We start from the raw sequence: 17076 nt of genomic DNA, 5'->3' as shown, positions 1-17076 counted from the left end.
AAATTAGACTTGGTTAAAGCCTAATTAGTAGTCACTAAGTGCTCAAAGGTTCCCTTGTGTCCAAGTGTTTTTTGGTGAGTGTTGTGGTGAGGTTTCTCCACCCACAAGGAGGTTGAGCTAGCCAGAGTTTGTCGAGGACTAATCCACCGACGGATTGAGTCCACCTTACGGACACGTCGTGGAGTAGGAGCAAGTTATCTCTGAACCACGTAAACGAACATGTTAGCGGTTTGCATTTCCATTCTTGTATTTGGTGTTTAGCTTTCTATTTGTGTTCGTTTGTATTCCGCTGCGCTAACATCGTAGGAAGCAAGGATTTGGGGGCGCCGTCCATTCAAACCCCCTTCTAGCTGGCCACAAGATCCTCCAACAAGTGGTATCAGAGCGAGACCGCTCTCCGTCGGACTAACCGCCGAGGAAGCAAAGATGACCGGCTTGATAGATCCGCCAAAGTTCAAAGGAGGAAGCTTATGGGGCATCACCTTTTGGATGGTGAAGATGAAGAACTTCTTTGAGATGGATTGGGACACAATGATGGTGGTGGAAGAGCCATTTGAAGTCCTTAAAGATAAGAAAGGGAAGAAGCTCCGACCACGACATTGGACGGAGGAGCAAACCACACGATCGAAGGCAAATTCAAAGGTAATATCAATATTGATTGAAATTTTGCCTTCTAACGTGATAAGTCGTGTAGGTGAATACATGAACGCCCATGAATTATGGAGCAAAGTGAAGAAATTTTCATGGGAAGAATTTTTGCCTACACAAGAAGAAGAAGAAAAATCCAAAGAAAGTGATGAAGTGGTCCAAAAGGAGAAGAAGGACCAATCGGATGTAGAGCCCAAGGAGATGGGCTTAGTAGCTCAAGAAGAGGAGGTGGAGCAAACGGAAGTTAAGTCACGCTCAACATCCTGTTGGTGCAGCGGAGGCCGGCAAGAGGGGGGTGAATTGCTGAAAACACAAAGTAAAAATACCCTCCTCGGATTTCAACTCAGAAAAGCAATAGTAAAAGAATAACAATTAAATTAACAGAAGTAAAAAGAAACTCAACAATTAACTTGGTTACAACCAAGGAGGTTGTTAATCCAGGACAGTAGAAAAGAGCGCAGTAAGAAGAATCTCCTTTGCTGAAGGCAGAGAGGCCTTTTATACACTAACGGCTCAGAACTATTGCTAGGAATTAAGTACAGAGTTGATTGTCAAAGTTGTTGTTGAATTCCTAGGCCCAGGGGCCTTTATATAGCTCCTGGAAAGTTTATCCCGAGGGTCCAAGGCGCCTCCAACAAGGTTCAAGGCGCCTCCAGCTCGGTTAGCGGATAAAACTTTATCCGCAGCATAAACGGTCAAATTTGACCTGTTGAAGGCGCCTTCAACAAGGTTGAAGGTGCCTTCATGATGGAGGCGCCTCCAAGCCTGCTGGAGGCGCCTCCAAGCTGGCAGCTCCATTTTTCAGCTTGGTTTCTTCAGCTTCCGATGCTCCGTTCTTTTGGGTGATTATGGCCAACCGGAATAGGGCTCACCCGAACCCAATTCCCGGCCTTCTCCTCGAGCAGCCTTCCGTCCCGGCTTAACGTCCCTCGAACGCCGCACACGCTCTTCACACCGCGCACGCTCTTCACGCCCACCGGAGTACTCTTCCGCAGCTCTCTCGTCCTTCGGACGCACCGAGCCCGTCGGCTCCCTTCCCGTGCCATCCTTCTCGCTAGCTGCGTCTTCCGCTCGACTTCCTGTGTTCCTAAGCTCCTGCACACTCAGACACAGGGATCAAACACAGCAGGACCTAACTAACTTGGTTGATCACATCAAAACTACCACGGGGTCCAACAATCTCCTCCTTTTTGATGTGCATCAACCCAAGTTCAAGTTAGGGTTAAAAATAGACATAAACAGTAATTTTAAAGAAAAAAAATTACTAAACTAACAAGTTAAGTATAATTTTTTTTTCTGACTCCCTGTAAACTTGTACTTTTCTCTCCCCCTTTGATCACAGCAAAAACGGGGTTAATAAAAATAGAGAGAATGAATGGTTCAAAAAATATTCCAAGTAAGAATGAAATTTTGAAAAAAAATTCTAGGTAAAATTTTGCAAGTCAAAAAGTTTCCACAAAAAATTTTCAAGTTAAAAAAAAATTTCAATAAATTTTAGTAAAATGAATTTTTGAATTTTTCAGAAGAATATTTAAAAGAAATTCTAAGTTAAATTACTTTTTAGAATTATAGAAAAGACTTTTAACTTAGGCGAAAATAATAATTTTTTTTTTATTATTATTAAAACAAAATTCATTCTCAAGTTATTGTCATTTCTCTAACCTTATTATGATATCTAAATTCCCACTTTAGTTTATCATAATTTTTTAGATTTAAGGAAATCAATATTAAGTATGCGAAAAATTGTTTTGACAAAATAATTGATAAAAGATCTTTTGATAATTTGTTCGACAAATTATTTTGTAACTCACAAGAATCTTTTGGCAATGTTTTTAGTTTCAGAAATTCTTTCAACAAAATAGTTGGTAAAAAATATTTCGACGGTGTTTTTAATTGGAAAGATTCGTTCGACAAAATATTTTCTAATCCAAAAAATTATTTCAAAGATTTAATTTTTGTTTCGCAAAAATTTTCAGGCACCTTCTCGATTAATGTAATTAATTGTTCAGAAGGTGGAGATCATACCTGACTTACCTTGTCAGCTGTTGATTCTCCCCCTGTCGAGTTGTTTTCTTCTGAAGTCTCTTCCCCTTCATCGATGCTCATCTGGGATGAGCTTTCTGTGGCTTCAGGATGGAATTCGGCTGTTGGGGCTGTTGCGACATTTACCTTGGATTCGGACTCTTCATAGATCTTTAAGAACTTTTCCCAAAGTTCTTTTGTGCTATTGTACTCTCCGACTTTGTCGAGATCTTCATTTGGTATTGTGGTTAGAAGATGAAATTCAGCTCGTGCATTTGCCATAAACTCGTTACGTTGCTTCTCGTTCCAGAGGTATTTCTCGAGCTCTTCTCCATTTACTTTCTTTGGTGCTTCATAACCAGATTTCATTATTAAATAAATAGAAAAATCAGAGTTAAGGTATACCTCCATCTTTTGCCTCCATGAAGCAAACTCCCCCTTGAATGTAGGTGGGTAGTCACTGTCTCTGGCCATCGTTTTGATCGTTGTGCGTCAGTCGGCGGTTAGTTCTTCTGAGCAACCTTGCTCTGATACCAATTGTTGGTGCAGCGGAGGTCGGCAAGAGGGGGGTGAATTGCTGAAAACACAAAGTAAAAATACCCTCCTCGGATTTCAACTCAGAAAAGCAATAGTAAAAGAATAACAATTAAATTAACAGAAGTAAAAAGAAACTCAGCAATTAACCTGGTTACAACTAAGGAGGTTGTTAATCCAGGACAGTAGAAAAGAGCGCAGTAAGAAGAATCTCCTTTGCTGAAGGCGGAGAAGCCTTTTATACTCTAACGGCTCAGAACTATTGCTAGGAATTAAGTACAGAGTTGATTGTCAAAGTTGTTATTGAATTCCTAGGTCCAGGGGCCTTTATATAGCTCCTGGAAAGTTTATCCCGAGGGTCCAAGGCGCCTCCAACAAGGTTCAAGGCGCCTCCAGCTCGGTCAGCGGATAAAACTTTATCTGCAGCACAAACGGTCAAATTTGACCTGTTGAAGGCGCCTCCAAGCCTGCTGGAGGCGCCTCCAAGCTGGCAGCTCCATTTTTCAGCTTGGTTTCTTCAACTTCCGATGCTCTGTTCTTTTGGGTGATTGCGGCCAACCGGAATAGGGCTTACCCGAACCCAATTCCCGACCTTCTCCTCGAGCAGCCTTCCGTCCCGGCTTAACGTCTCTCGAACGCCGCACACGCTCTTCACGCCCACCGGAGTACTCTTCCGCAGCTCTCTCGTCCTTCGGACGCACTGAGCCCGTCGGCTCCCTTCCCGTGCCGTCCTTCTCGCTAGCTGCGTCTTCTGCTTGACTTCCTGTGTTCCTAAGCTCTTGCACACTCAGACACAGGGATCAAACACAGCAGGACCTAACTAACTTGGTTGATCACATCAAAATTACCACAGGGTCCAACACATCCAAGGAGGAGAAGGAAGATGAGGCATCATCTACATCCTCAAGAATTGAAGAAGATTCCAAAACAAGTGAAGAAGAAGAAGTCTTGGAAGTCAACATAGCAAGCACCTCCACTGAAGTGAAGTCAAAGAACAACATAATTTGCTTCGGTTGAAATGAAAAAGGACACTACAAGAGTAGGTGTCCATTGGGTAAGAAAGAGGTAACTCCTAAACTCAATTCAATTCATTTTGAATCTAATTTGAGTTGTAGGAAGAAGAAAGAGAAGAAGCACACTAGATGCTTCACATGTGGAGAAATGGGTCACTACCACACCAAATGCCCAAGGAAGGGAGAACTCAAGAAATTGGCGCAATTGAAGATGTGGGAAGAGAAGAAAAAGAAGAAGAGCTCAAGTCAAGGGGGAGCTTCAAGGGTAAGGGAGGTATACCCTAATTTGAAATGCAATTCAAATTTTCATTCCTCCTTGCATGCTAGGAAAAATAATGTTAATCATTATATGCCCATGCAAAATTTTGGTTTCAAATATCATGATAGAAGTAGGGTTAATGTAGATCAAAATCCTAAGGTATCCATTCATGATAACTCTAGAAATGGTAAACCTAAGGAGACCCAAGGCATTAATCCCAAGAAGGGGAGACATATGCCTAGAAAGGGTAGGTCTAGGAATGTCCATGGTGGACATGTTGACTCTAGGTTTAGGAACCTAGAAAGGGAAAATCAAGCTTTGAAGGCAAAGCTTGGTAAGTTGAAGAAAATCCTAGAAAGATTCAATGTCGGATCTAAGGGTTTAGGTATGGTGTTGGGTAGTCAAAGCTCCAACAATGATAGATTGGGTATAGGATACCGATCTAGGATTTCCAATGCTAAGGGAAAGTCTTATGCTAGGGTTGCATATGATTGTAGCAAGGAGAAACCAATAAATGATAAGGGAAATCCATTTAAAGGTAAGAAAAAATTAACCAAGAACAAGGTGTCTAAGGTTAAGAAAGCTAGGTTTGTAGGCCAAGTGTCACCGGAGGTGCACCGATGTGGCCTAGCCATTGTGGATGGGTCACCTAAGGAGGTGGCTAAGACTAAGGGCTCTAGGGGGAGCTCAAAGAGTCAAATTGGGATCCATGGCCAATGGATCTCAAGTGGGTACTACTTGGGAGTCTAGAGGAGCCATGGAGTGTGCCAAATGATTTGGAGACGGACTTGAGTCTTAAACCTAGGGATTTAGCACACATGATTTGTGTTTCATGCAAGAAATATGATATTTTGGGGTGATATAACATGATAATTGGTTTTGGATGTATAGATGTCATATAAACCAATGCTAGGGATGCATTGCGGGTTGGTATAGGCAAATACATCAAGAGGAAGCCAAAACTAGAACTTTAGGTCAAGGTTCAATTGAACCATTTAGCTAGTTTTGGATTTTGTGTCAATATTGGGATTGGTGATAGATACATTTTGTAATATATTTTTTCCAAGTAGACAAGGATACAATAGACCTCTCCACAAAATTTGGGGATTTTTAGAGGTCTAGGGAATTTCTGGTACATTTCTGAAGTTGGCCTGAAAAGACTGATTTTTGTAGAAATAGGGTGCCAGTCGACTGGTGTAGATATCAGTCGACTGGTAACAATATTTTTGAGCATAGAATGTCTCTGTAAACTCATTTTTATGAGGGCAGTCGACTGGTGCCGAGACTAGTCGACTGGTAACAGTAGATTTCGACCACAGAATGCTTCTGTAAGATTCTATCGAAGGGGCAGTCGACTGGCACTCAGGGGCAGTCGACTGATACCAGCCTGATATTGTTTTTCAATGCTGTTCTTGACCGTGTCAACTCATTTAAATGTATGAAATCTATGAGAGATAAATACATGAGTTTGGGTCAGTTTGGATGATAAGTTTTCAACAATTGGGATATTGTTGGAGAATTTTTTGGATGTTAGGCAAAGGAGGAGAAGTAAGGTTTAGTTGGGAAAACCTTAAATGCCTTTGCATAGGGGGAGCCTTGTGATAGGTTCTTAAAAATCATAGGGGGAGCCTTGTGATAGGTTCTTAAAAATCCCTGTGAGAAAATCCTAGCTCCTTGGGGAGCTTAGGTGTAGGGGGAGCCTTGGGATAGGTTCCAATGCATGTTGCATTTTGTTTCAGCAGTGTAAGTCCAAGTGTGTAGCCTTGGCAACGTAAGTCCATTTGGCGGTGTAAGTCCAAGTGTGTAGCCTTGGCAACGTAAGTCCATTCGGCGGTGTAAGTCCAAGTGTGTAGCCTTGGCAATGTAAGTCCATTCGGCGGTATAAGTCCAAGTGTGTAACCTTGGCATCGTAAGTCCATTGTTTCTTTTTAGCATGTTTATTTGCTATATGTTTTCTCTAACTTAAACGCATTGCCAAACACCAAAAAGGGGGAGATTGTTGGAGCAATCCCAATGGTCCGCGGGACCATGTGTTTTGGTGTTTGGGCAAATGGTTTAAGTTAGGTTTACCTGTTGGGTTTTTCGGGCCGCGAAAACCGCTTTTCGCGTCGCGGAAACCCCGAATCACCCAAAGCCGTAGGATCCGTGCAAGGAAAAATTTCGAAAACACAAGTACGAGTTATAAACTACGATCTACAGTAGATCTACAAAGGAAAACACTTTATACCTTTTGATGCGTGCCCTCGCAAATCCCGCTTGTCCAAGGTACGTGTCGGATCTCCAAAGTATCAAGGTAGATACTTCTCTAGTGATATCCACACGAACAAGGAGTGCTCTCTAGCACTCAAGGATGGAGAAGAGAGCCCCAAGTGTGCTAGCACTTTCTAGGGCTCTCGGGTAGGATTTAAAAGGAAGAAAAGAAAGGATGCAAAAAGAATGTCTTACACTCAAGAAGTAGTATCCCTCCTTTGTGACTTTCACTCTTCCTTTGCTCTTGGAACTCACTCAACCACCTTCATCTTCCCTTGGAACCCACGGCAACAACAAGAGAAGAGGAGGAAGAATCAAGGAAGAAGATGAGACATTTACCACACATCAATCCACACTAAATGAAAACCATTCACTCTTTAGTGTGGCCGGCCACACACATAACTCCCTCATTTAATGTAGTCGGCCACATTAAATGGAATGGGAAGTGTTGTAACCTCCATGAGGTGGCATGTGATGTGGCAAGGATGAGTCATCCTTATGATGTGGCAACACATCAAGTCAAACTTGATGTTTCAACTTCTACTTGGTCAAGTCAAACTTGACCAATTGTCTTCCTTGTTGAGTTAAATCCAACCTTTGACTCAAGTCAATTTTAATTTAATGAATCTCAATTCATTAATATAAATTGACTCAATGAATCAAATCTAAATTAGACTCATTCAACAATTGAATATAATTGAGTCTAACTCAATAAGTCTAATTTGAATCCAATTGGTTCATCATATGAACCCAATCTCCATCCACTTGTTCTTTGTGTGTGACCCAATAGGTTCTTGTAACATTGGCAATGCTTCTAAACTCCTTTAAAAACATAAGCAATGAGCGGCATCTAGCAATACATCATTGCTACCCAAGTTACAAGAAATGTTGAGATCCAACATCACCTTGTGACTATTAATTGTGACTCCTCACAATATATGACAAGTGTCCTTCTATCCTAGACATCTAGATTGATCAATGTGAGGCATAGACCGTGTCATCCTCTGACCAATCTAAATCTTGAACTCCAAGTAGACTCACTCAATCAAATGAGCTCAATATCTCATATTGACTCATTTGGGTATGGGCATACACTTCGTGGTCTTACTCTATCAAGAATATCGATGTCACTCCCGTCATATAGGAGGGATAGATCCCATCTATATCACTCACATCCCTCTGCATAATTCGTTACATACCCAGTAATCGCCTTTATAGTCCACCCAGTTACGGGTGACGTTTGACGAAACCAAAGTACATAACTCCTTATGTAGGGATCCATGGTGACTTCAGGTCTAAGGATTAATAGTCATACTAATAGCCACATGAGAAAGTATATGACACTCATATAACGATCCATGATACTTTCTCATGGCGGGTCATTCAGTATAGATTCTCTAATGCATACCCATGTGTCAGCTTGATATCTCTATATCCATGACTTGTGAGATCAAGTCATCGAGCTGACCTACATGCTAGTCTTATTGTATTAACATTGTCCCTGAATGTTAATACTCGACTAGGAATGATTTAGAGTAGTGTTCCCTATATCATCTCACTATCGATTCAACTAATCGATTGATATAGGTATGAACCTTCTACTCAAGGATGCTATTATACTTAGTCTATTTGGCACTAATACAAATAAGTATAATAACCAAACAAATGTCTTTATTAATATACAAGAATATGATACAATGAGTCCATACAATCATCAAATGATTGGCTCTAGGGCTCTAACTAACAATCTCCCACTAGCGCTAGTGCCAATCAGTATAGGCTCTAAGGCCTAATGACCTAGTGTGACCATCATGTTTTCTCTGTGCCAAAGCCTTTGTCAAGGGATCTGCGATGTTAGCCTCTGTAGGTACTCTGCAAATCTTCACATCTCCTCTATCGATAATCTCTCGAATGAGATGGAAGCGCCGTAGTATGTGCTTGGTCTGCTGGTGTGAGCGAGGTTCCTTCGTTATAGCTCCATTGTTGTCACAATAGAGATCAACTGGGCGATGCTAGGAACCACCCCAAGTTCGATGATGAACTCATGGATCCAAATCGCCTCCTTCCTTTGCCTCGATGCAAAGAATATACTCGTTGTAGAATCAGCCATCGATCCCGCTGAACTCTTCGACAAGACCACCATTAATGCAAAATACGAACCCCGATCTTGAACTCTATACATCTAGCTCAGCATCGCCTCCAATCGTAACCCTTTACAGCTAGCTCATCATTGCCTCCATATATCAAGAAATATTCTTTAGTCCTTCTTAAGTACTTAAGAATATTCTTGACCGCTATCCAGTGACTTTCACCTGGATCTGACTGGTATCTGCTCGTCATGCTCAAAGCATACGAGACATCAGGTCGAGTACATAGCATGGCGTACATGATAGATCCTATGGCTGAGGCATAAGGGATCTGATCCATACGGTCTCTCTCCTCTCTAGAAGAGGGACCTTGAGTCTTCGAAAGACTCACGCCATGTGACATCGACAGAAATCCCTTCTTGGAGTTCTGCATGGCAAACCGAAGGAGTACCTTGTCAATGTATGTACTCTGACTTAGGCCAAGCAATCTCTTAGATCTATCCCTATAGATCTGTATCCCTAGAATGCGGGATGCCTCACCTAAGTCCTTCATTGAGAAGCAACTCCCTAGCCAAGTCTTGACAGACTGAAGCATAGGGATGTCCTTCCCAATGAGTAGTATGTCATCCACATACAATATGAGGAAGACAACTATATCTCCTACAACCTTCTTGTAGACACAAGGCTCATCTTCGTTCTTGATGAAACCAAACTGTTTGATTGCATCATCGAAACGAAGATTCCAGCTCCGAGAAGCTTGCTTTAGTCCATAAATGGACCTATGCAGCTTGCATACTCTGCTAGTATGCTGTGGATCTACAAAACCCTCGTGTTATGTCATGTACACATCCTCGAGCAGGTTTCCATTCGGAAAGCGGTTTTGACATCCATCCGCCATATCTCATAGTCATGGTATCGCAATAGCAAGCATGATCCGAATGGACTTAAACATCGCTCTTTGGAGAAAAGGTTTCATCATAGTCAATACCATGAATCGCTTGAAACCTTTAGCTAGCGACCCTTATAGATAAGTCCATCCATGTCGCTTTCTCTTAAAGACCCACTTGCACCCAATGGGTTTTACCCTTGGTGGATCAACCAAAGTCCATACTTGGTTGGTGTACATGGATTCCATTTCGGGTCTCATGGCCTCTAGCCATTTCTCGGAATCTGGTCTCATCACAGCTTCCTGATAGGTGGTAGGCTCATCCTCTATGAGTATAACGTCATCATGGTCAGACAAGAGAAATGAGTATCTCTCAAGCTGACGACGTACCCTATCAGACCTGCGAAGAGGTATGTCTACTTGAACCGGTTGTTGTTCCTCAACTACTTGTGGAACATCATCCACAACACTTTGTGGCTCCAGTTCAACTTCCATCGAGGCTTCAGTGCTAGTATTCGCATCTTGAATTTCTTCAAGATCGAACGTGCTCCCACTAGTCTTTCTAGAAACAAAGTCCCTTTCTAGAAAGACTCCAGTCTTTGCCACAACTACCTTGTGCTGACTGGGAATGTAGAAGTAATATCCCTTAGTTTCCTTGGGATATCCAATGAAAAAGTACTTGTCAGATTTGAGTCCTAATTTGTCTGAGACTTGACGTCTAACGTAAGCCTCACAACCCCAAATCATCATGAAAGACACCTGGGCATCTCTCCCAGTCCATATCCTATATGGTGTCTTTATCACGGCCTTTGATGGAACTCGGTTGAGGATGAAAGCTGCCGTGTCTAGAGCATATCCCCATAGATATGTCGGAAGATCTGTGTGACTGATCATAGATCGTACCATATCTAATATGGTACGATTCCTCCGTTCGGATACACCATTCCACTGTGGTGTTCCAGAAGGAGTGAGTTGGGATAGAATCCCACACTCAGCTAGATAGTCACGGAACTCATGGCTAAGGTATTCTCCACCTCGATCAGATCGAAGTATCTTAATACTCTTGCCAAGCTGGTTCTGTACTTCATTCTTGAATTCTTTGAACTTTTCAAAGGATTCAGACTTATGTGTCATTAAGTACACATAACCGTATCTACTGAAGTCATCAGTAAATGTGATGAAGTACCTATAATCGCCTCTAGCAGCGACATTGAAAGGGCCACATACATCACTATGTATGAGTCCTAACAAATCAGTCGCTCTCTCGCTGTGCCCACTAAAGGGAGTCTTGGTCATCTTGCCTCGTAGGCATGACTCGCATATCTCATATGATTCTAAATCAAATGAGTCCAGCAAACCATCCTTATGGACCTGGGATAAGCGCTTGTCATTTATATGACCTAAGCGACAGTGCCAGAGGTAGGTTTGGTTCATGTCATTTGACTTGAACCTCTTGGTATTTATGTTATAGATAGGGCTCTCAAGGTCTAGAATATAGAGTCCGTTTATTAGAGGTGCACTACAATAGAACATATCGTTTAAATAGACAGAACAACATTTATTCTTTATTATAAACGAGAATCCTTTCTTGTCCAAACAAGAAACTGAAATTATGTTCTTAGTCAAGGCAGGCACATAACAACAATCATCTAATTCTAGTACAAGCCCAGAGGGAAGAGATAGATGATAAGTTCCTACAGCAATAGCAGCAACTCGTGCTCCATTGCCTACTCGTAGGTCTATCTCACCCTTCGTCAACGCCCTGCTAGCGCTTGTACATTAGTACAAATGTGCGAAGCACATCCGGTATCTAATACCCACGATGAAGAAATAGAGAGGTTGACTTCTATAACATGTATACCTAAAGTAGAAATCTTATTTCTCTTCTTCGTAAGATCTTCCAGGTATTCTTTGGAGTTCCTCTTCCAGTGCCTTGCTTGTCCTTGATATAGGTGACAAAGATGTTCAACCATATCGTAAGCGCTCATCAACTCATGTTGCTTCTGAAGCTCAGAGTTCATGGTTGCGAGCATAAGACAGGACACATCTAATGCGTCATCTTAATGCTTCTTGTAAGCATCCCGATCACTCGCGTGGCAGTGGCGGAGGAGCCTCCGGAATGGGCTGCTCCAGAATGTACCCCGAGTGAGAACTATTCTCGTGTTCCTGTACCATCCAGAAATTTGCTCCGTTGAGCTTGTCCTTCTTAAGGACAGAACGCAGGGAGAAAGAGTTCGTATTCGACGTCATGGTTATCTACAACAGAAAATTTGCAGAAATAAATATCATGTTCTTTTAAAATCATTTAATTAGGCCTTTAATTAAATGATGCTCCCACTGAATTCTATAATTCTTGTGGGACAAGATCCACATCATACTAACCCTTGAGTTAGCTTTGGCTAATACGCCCAAGGCTTAGTATGATCGGTAGGTAATGATTACCAATTACATCTCTATGCAACTCTTGTTTATAAAATCAATATCCGTATTTATATTAAAACTCAAGTTAGCTTTGGCTAATACGCCCGAGAGTTAATATAGATGTGATTTTGACCTATCATTCCAACTATTGGAAGAATGCCTATAGTTGACTCGATCCAACCGAGTAACTAGGAATACTCAATCTAATTGAGTTTGTATTCACCCATGCGTTGATAGGCGGGACCAAGATTGTCCCTCCGTACCCTACCAAGATAATATGTATTGCTCTGCTTTGGCAGATTCAACAATACATGTGATCGAGGTAGTGATAGGTATCACAGCACGGTTAGGCATTTAGAGTTGGTTCGATCAAGATCTAATCTAATCGAAAAGGATGCATCTTGTGCACGACTTAGATCTAATCTAATCGCAAGGGTGCATCATGTGCACGACTTAGATCTAATCTAATCGTAAGGCACTAATTAATTAATTACTTATTAAACATGCATCATATACATAAGCAATTAACTAATTAATGTATTTGTGATTTAGTCATGACCCTATTACGATCTTCTCAAGCCAATGAGAAGATCGAATGGTCAACCTAGGGTCAACAACTTCTCCAAGCTCCTCCCTTTGACCACCTTGTGTTGCTCGTGCCCGCCTCGGAACTCCGTCTCGTGTGGACCCTCCACCGCTCCAATTTGTACATTACAATTTGAAACTCAAGTTACATTCGAGTCTAAATCTAATTTACAACAAGAATATAAGAGAAAGGCACGATGCGCAGGTCGCGGAAAAATAAAACATACAACACGCGCAAACACATAACGGCACGCAGGCCGTATTATGAATTACAACACAATCCAATCATATTGGATTTTGGGCCATGACTATCACAAAATTAATATATAATTCAAAATTATATATTTTCATAATTTTCTATAATTTTAAAAATAATTTTTACAATTTTTACGAGTAAAATTTCCCGGCGGTCCCGTTTAGCGGTTTCGGGCGCAATCGGGCCAGGGGCAGCGCCCCTACCCGCGATCTAACCATCGCGAGGGTTCCTTTGTGATCCAACAGCGCCTAAACCCGCTGTCCTAAAACGATTTGGGCCGAGACATTGCCGTTTCGGAAAAATATTCCCTGCGGGTTCGTTTTTAGCGATTTCGGGTGCAATCGCGGAGCAAATCCCCTTGCGGGGTTAGGGGCAGTACCTCTACCCACGATCTAACCATCGTGAGTTGCTCATTTGCGATCTAATGGCACCCAAACCCGCTGTCCCAAACGGATTTGGGGCAAAACGAAGCCGTTTTGGAAAAATCTTTCCGGTAGCCGAAGCCTACAAGTGCCGAGACACTTGTGCTTCGCTTCTACCGAAAAATTACCCATAAAAACTATAAAAACATAATTTTAGAGAAAATTACAGAAACTTTAGTTTTTATAAAACCAAAAATTAAACTCGTACAAGCCTTGCACGTGGCTCTGATACCACTGTTGGGTTTTTCGGGCCGCGAAAACCGCTTTTCGCGTCGCGGAAACCCCGAATCACCCAAAGCCGTAGGATCCGTGCAAGGAAAAATTTTGAAAACACAAGTACGAGTTATAAACTACGATCTATAGTAGATCTACAAAGGAAAACACTTTATACCTTTTGATGCGTGCCCTCGCAAATCCCGCTCGTCCAAGGTACGTGTCGGATCTCCAAAGTATCAAGGTAGATACTTCTCTAGTGATATCCACACGAACAAGGAGTGTTCTCTAGCACTCAAGGATGGAGAAGAGAGCCCCAAGTGTGCTAGCACTTTCTAGGGCTCTCGGGTAGGATTTAAAAGGAAGAAAAGAAAGGATGCAAAAAGAATGTCTTACACTCAAGAAGTAGTATCCCTCCTTTGTGACTTTCACTCTTCCTTTGCTCTTGGAACTCACTCAACCACCTTCATCTTCCCTTGGAACCCACGGCAACAACAAGAGAAGAGGAGGAAGAATCAAGGAAGAAGATGAGACATTTACCACACATCAATCCACACTAAATGAAAACCATTCACTCTTTAGTGTGGCCGGCCACACACATAACTCCCTCATTTAATGTGGCCGGCCACATTAAATGGAATGGGAAGTGTTGTAACCTCCATGAGGTGGCATGTGATGTGGCAAGGATGAGTCATCCTTATGATGTGGCAACACATCAAGTCAAACTTGATGTTTCAACTTCTACTTGGTCAAGTCAAACTTGACCAATTGTCTTCCTTGTTGAGTTAAATCTAACCTTTGACTCAAGTCAATTTTAATTTAATGAATCTCAATTCATTAATATAAATTGACTCAATGAATCAAATCTAAATTAGACTCATTCAACAATTGAATCTAATTGAGTCTAACTCAATAAGTCTAATTTGAATCCAATTGGTTCATCATATGAACCCAATCCAATTGGTTCATCATATGAACCCAATCTCCATCCACTTGTTCTTTGTGTGTGACCCAATAGGTTCTTGTAACGTTGGCAATGCTTCTAAACTCCTTTAGAAACATAAGCAATGAGCGGCATCTAGCAATACATCATTGCTACCCAAGTTACAAGAAATGTTGAGATCCAACATCACCTTGTGACTATTAATTGTGACTCCTCACAATATATGACAAGTGTCCTTCTATCCTAGACATCTAGATTGATCAATGTGAGGCATAGACCGTGTCATCCTCTGACCAATCTAAATCTTGAACTCCAAGTAGACTCACTCAATCAAATGAGCTCAATATCTCATATTGACTCATTTGGGTATGGCCATACACTTCGTGGTCTTACTCTATCAAGAATATCGATGTCACTCCCGTCATATAGGAGGGATAGATCCCATCTATATCACTCATATCCCTCTGCATAATTCGTTACATACCCAGTAATCGCCTTTATTATCCACCCAGTTACGGGTGACGTTTGACGAAACCAAAGTACATAACTCCTTATGTAGGGATCCATGGTGACTTCAGGTCTAAGGACTAATAGTCATACTAATAGCCACATGAGAAAGTATATGACACTCATATAACGATCCATGATACTTTCTCATGGCGGGTCATTCAGTATAGATTCTCTAATGCATACCCATGTGTTAGCTTGATATCTCTATATCCATGACTTGTGAGATCAAGTCATCGAGCTGACCTACATGCTAGTCTTATTGTATTAACATTGTCCCTGAATGTTAATACTCGACTAGGAATGATTTAGAGTAGTGTTCACTATATCATCTCACTATCGATTCAACTAATCGATTGATATAGGTATGAACCTTCTACTCAAGGACGCTATTATACTTAGTCTATTTGGCACTAATACAAATAAGTATAATAACCAAACAAATGCCTTTATTAATATACAAGAATATGATACAATGAGTCCATACAATCATCAAATGATTGGCTCTAGGGCTCTAACTAACATTACCCTCGTTATTTGATATGCGTACTTGAGTTGTGCAGGACTGCAGGTGACACATGTGACTCAGGTTGACGGCTTCGGGTCCGGTGAAGGATGGAGCATCCGAGGAACCGTGGACAAGGCAGCAAGGACAAGGGCCGATGGAAGCGACTTCGAGGCATACGCGAAGGATGGCATTGGGGACGAGCCGCGGGCTTGGATGCATCCGAGGGACAAGAGCCAAAGGAAATAAGCTTGAAGGCAAGTGGTCAAAGCTGCAAAGAAGAGTCAAGTGAGTCGTGAGGGTCAGAGTGCTGAGAGAAATGTACTCGGGATGGGAACCCTAAGTTTAGGGTTGTACCAGTCGATTGACATTAGGACCAGTCGACTGATGGTGAGCACAGAGAGCTTCTGTGCCCAAAACGGCTGGGACCAGTAGACTGGTCTAGGGACCAGTCGACTGATAGATAGCCGTTGGAGTGCCGTTGGGCTGGCACCAGTCGACTGGTGCAAGGACCAGTTGACTGGTAACGGGCAAATCAGCAAGGCTGATTTCCTCAAGCTCTATAAGAAGGAGCTTGGGATGGCCAGGAAAGGTTGACGAAATTAGACTTGGTTAAAGCCTAATTAGTAGTCACTAAGTGCTCAAAGGTTCCCTTGTGTCCAAGTGTTTTTTGGTGAGTGTTGTGGTGAGGTTTCTCCACCCATAAGGAGGTTGAGTTAGCCGGAGTTTACCGGGGACTAATCCACCGATGGATTGAGGGATCGTCCACCTTACGGACATGCCGTGGAGTAGGAGCAAGTTATCTCCGAACCACGTAAACGAATGTGTTAGCGGTTTGCATTTCCATTCTTGTATTTGGTGTTTAGCTTTCTATTTGTGTTCGTTTGTATTCCGCTGTGCTAACATCGTAGGAAGCAAGGATTTGGGGGCGCCGTCCATTCAACCCCCCTTCTAGCCGGCCGTAAGATCCTCCAACAGTATGTTGGATCGGAAGCTACGACTCCACCAAAGACCTCTGGGAAAAATTCCTGGAGCTCCACGAAGGCACCTCAGAAGCGAAGTTAGCAAGGCGCGACATCATCCGGACTCAGCTGACAAATCTCCGGATGAACAACGGCGAAAAGGTAGCGCAACTCCAAGCAAGAACTAAGGAGCTGATAACTCAACTAAACAATCTCGGAGAAACAGTAACAAACCGAGACTCGATGCAATATGCGCTCAACGCCTTCCTAAGAATTCCAGAATAGGCATCCTTAGTAGATGCATACTACATCTCTAAGAACTTTGAGGTAAGTACGCTAGAAAATTTATTTTCTACATTTGAACTTCACGAATCTTGAATTGCAGAACCTAAACAAATAGAGAAGTCAAATCATAATGTTTCCCTACAAGCCGAGATGGACGATTCCGACTCTGAAGCGTCAATCGACAAAATTGAAGCGACGCTATTGGTAAGAAAGTTAAATAAGTTTATTAAAACTAATAAATTTAGATCGTAGACGAGAAAGAATCAACGCAACAAAAG

This window comes from Zingiber officinale, chromosome 4B (genome assembly GCF_018446385.1).
Source record: "Zingiber officinale cultivar Zhangliang chromosome 4B, Zo_v1.1, whole genome shotgun sequence".
Taxonomy (NCBI): Eukaryota; Viridiplantae; Streptophyta; class Magnoliopsida; order Zingiberales; family Zingiberaceae; genus Zingiber; species Zingiber officinale.
This window is presented reverse-complemented; position numbering follows the sequence as displayed.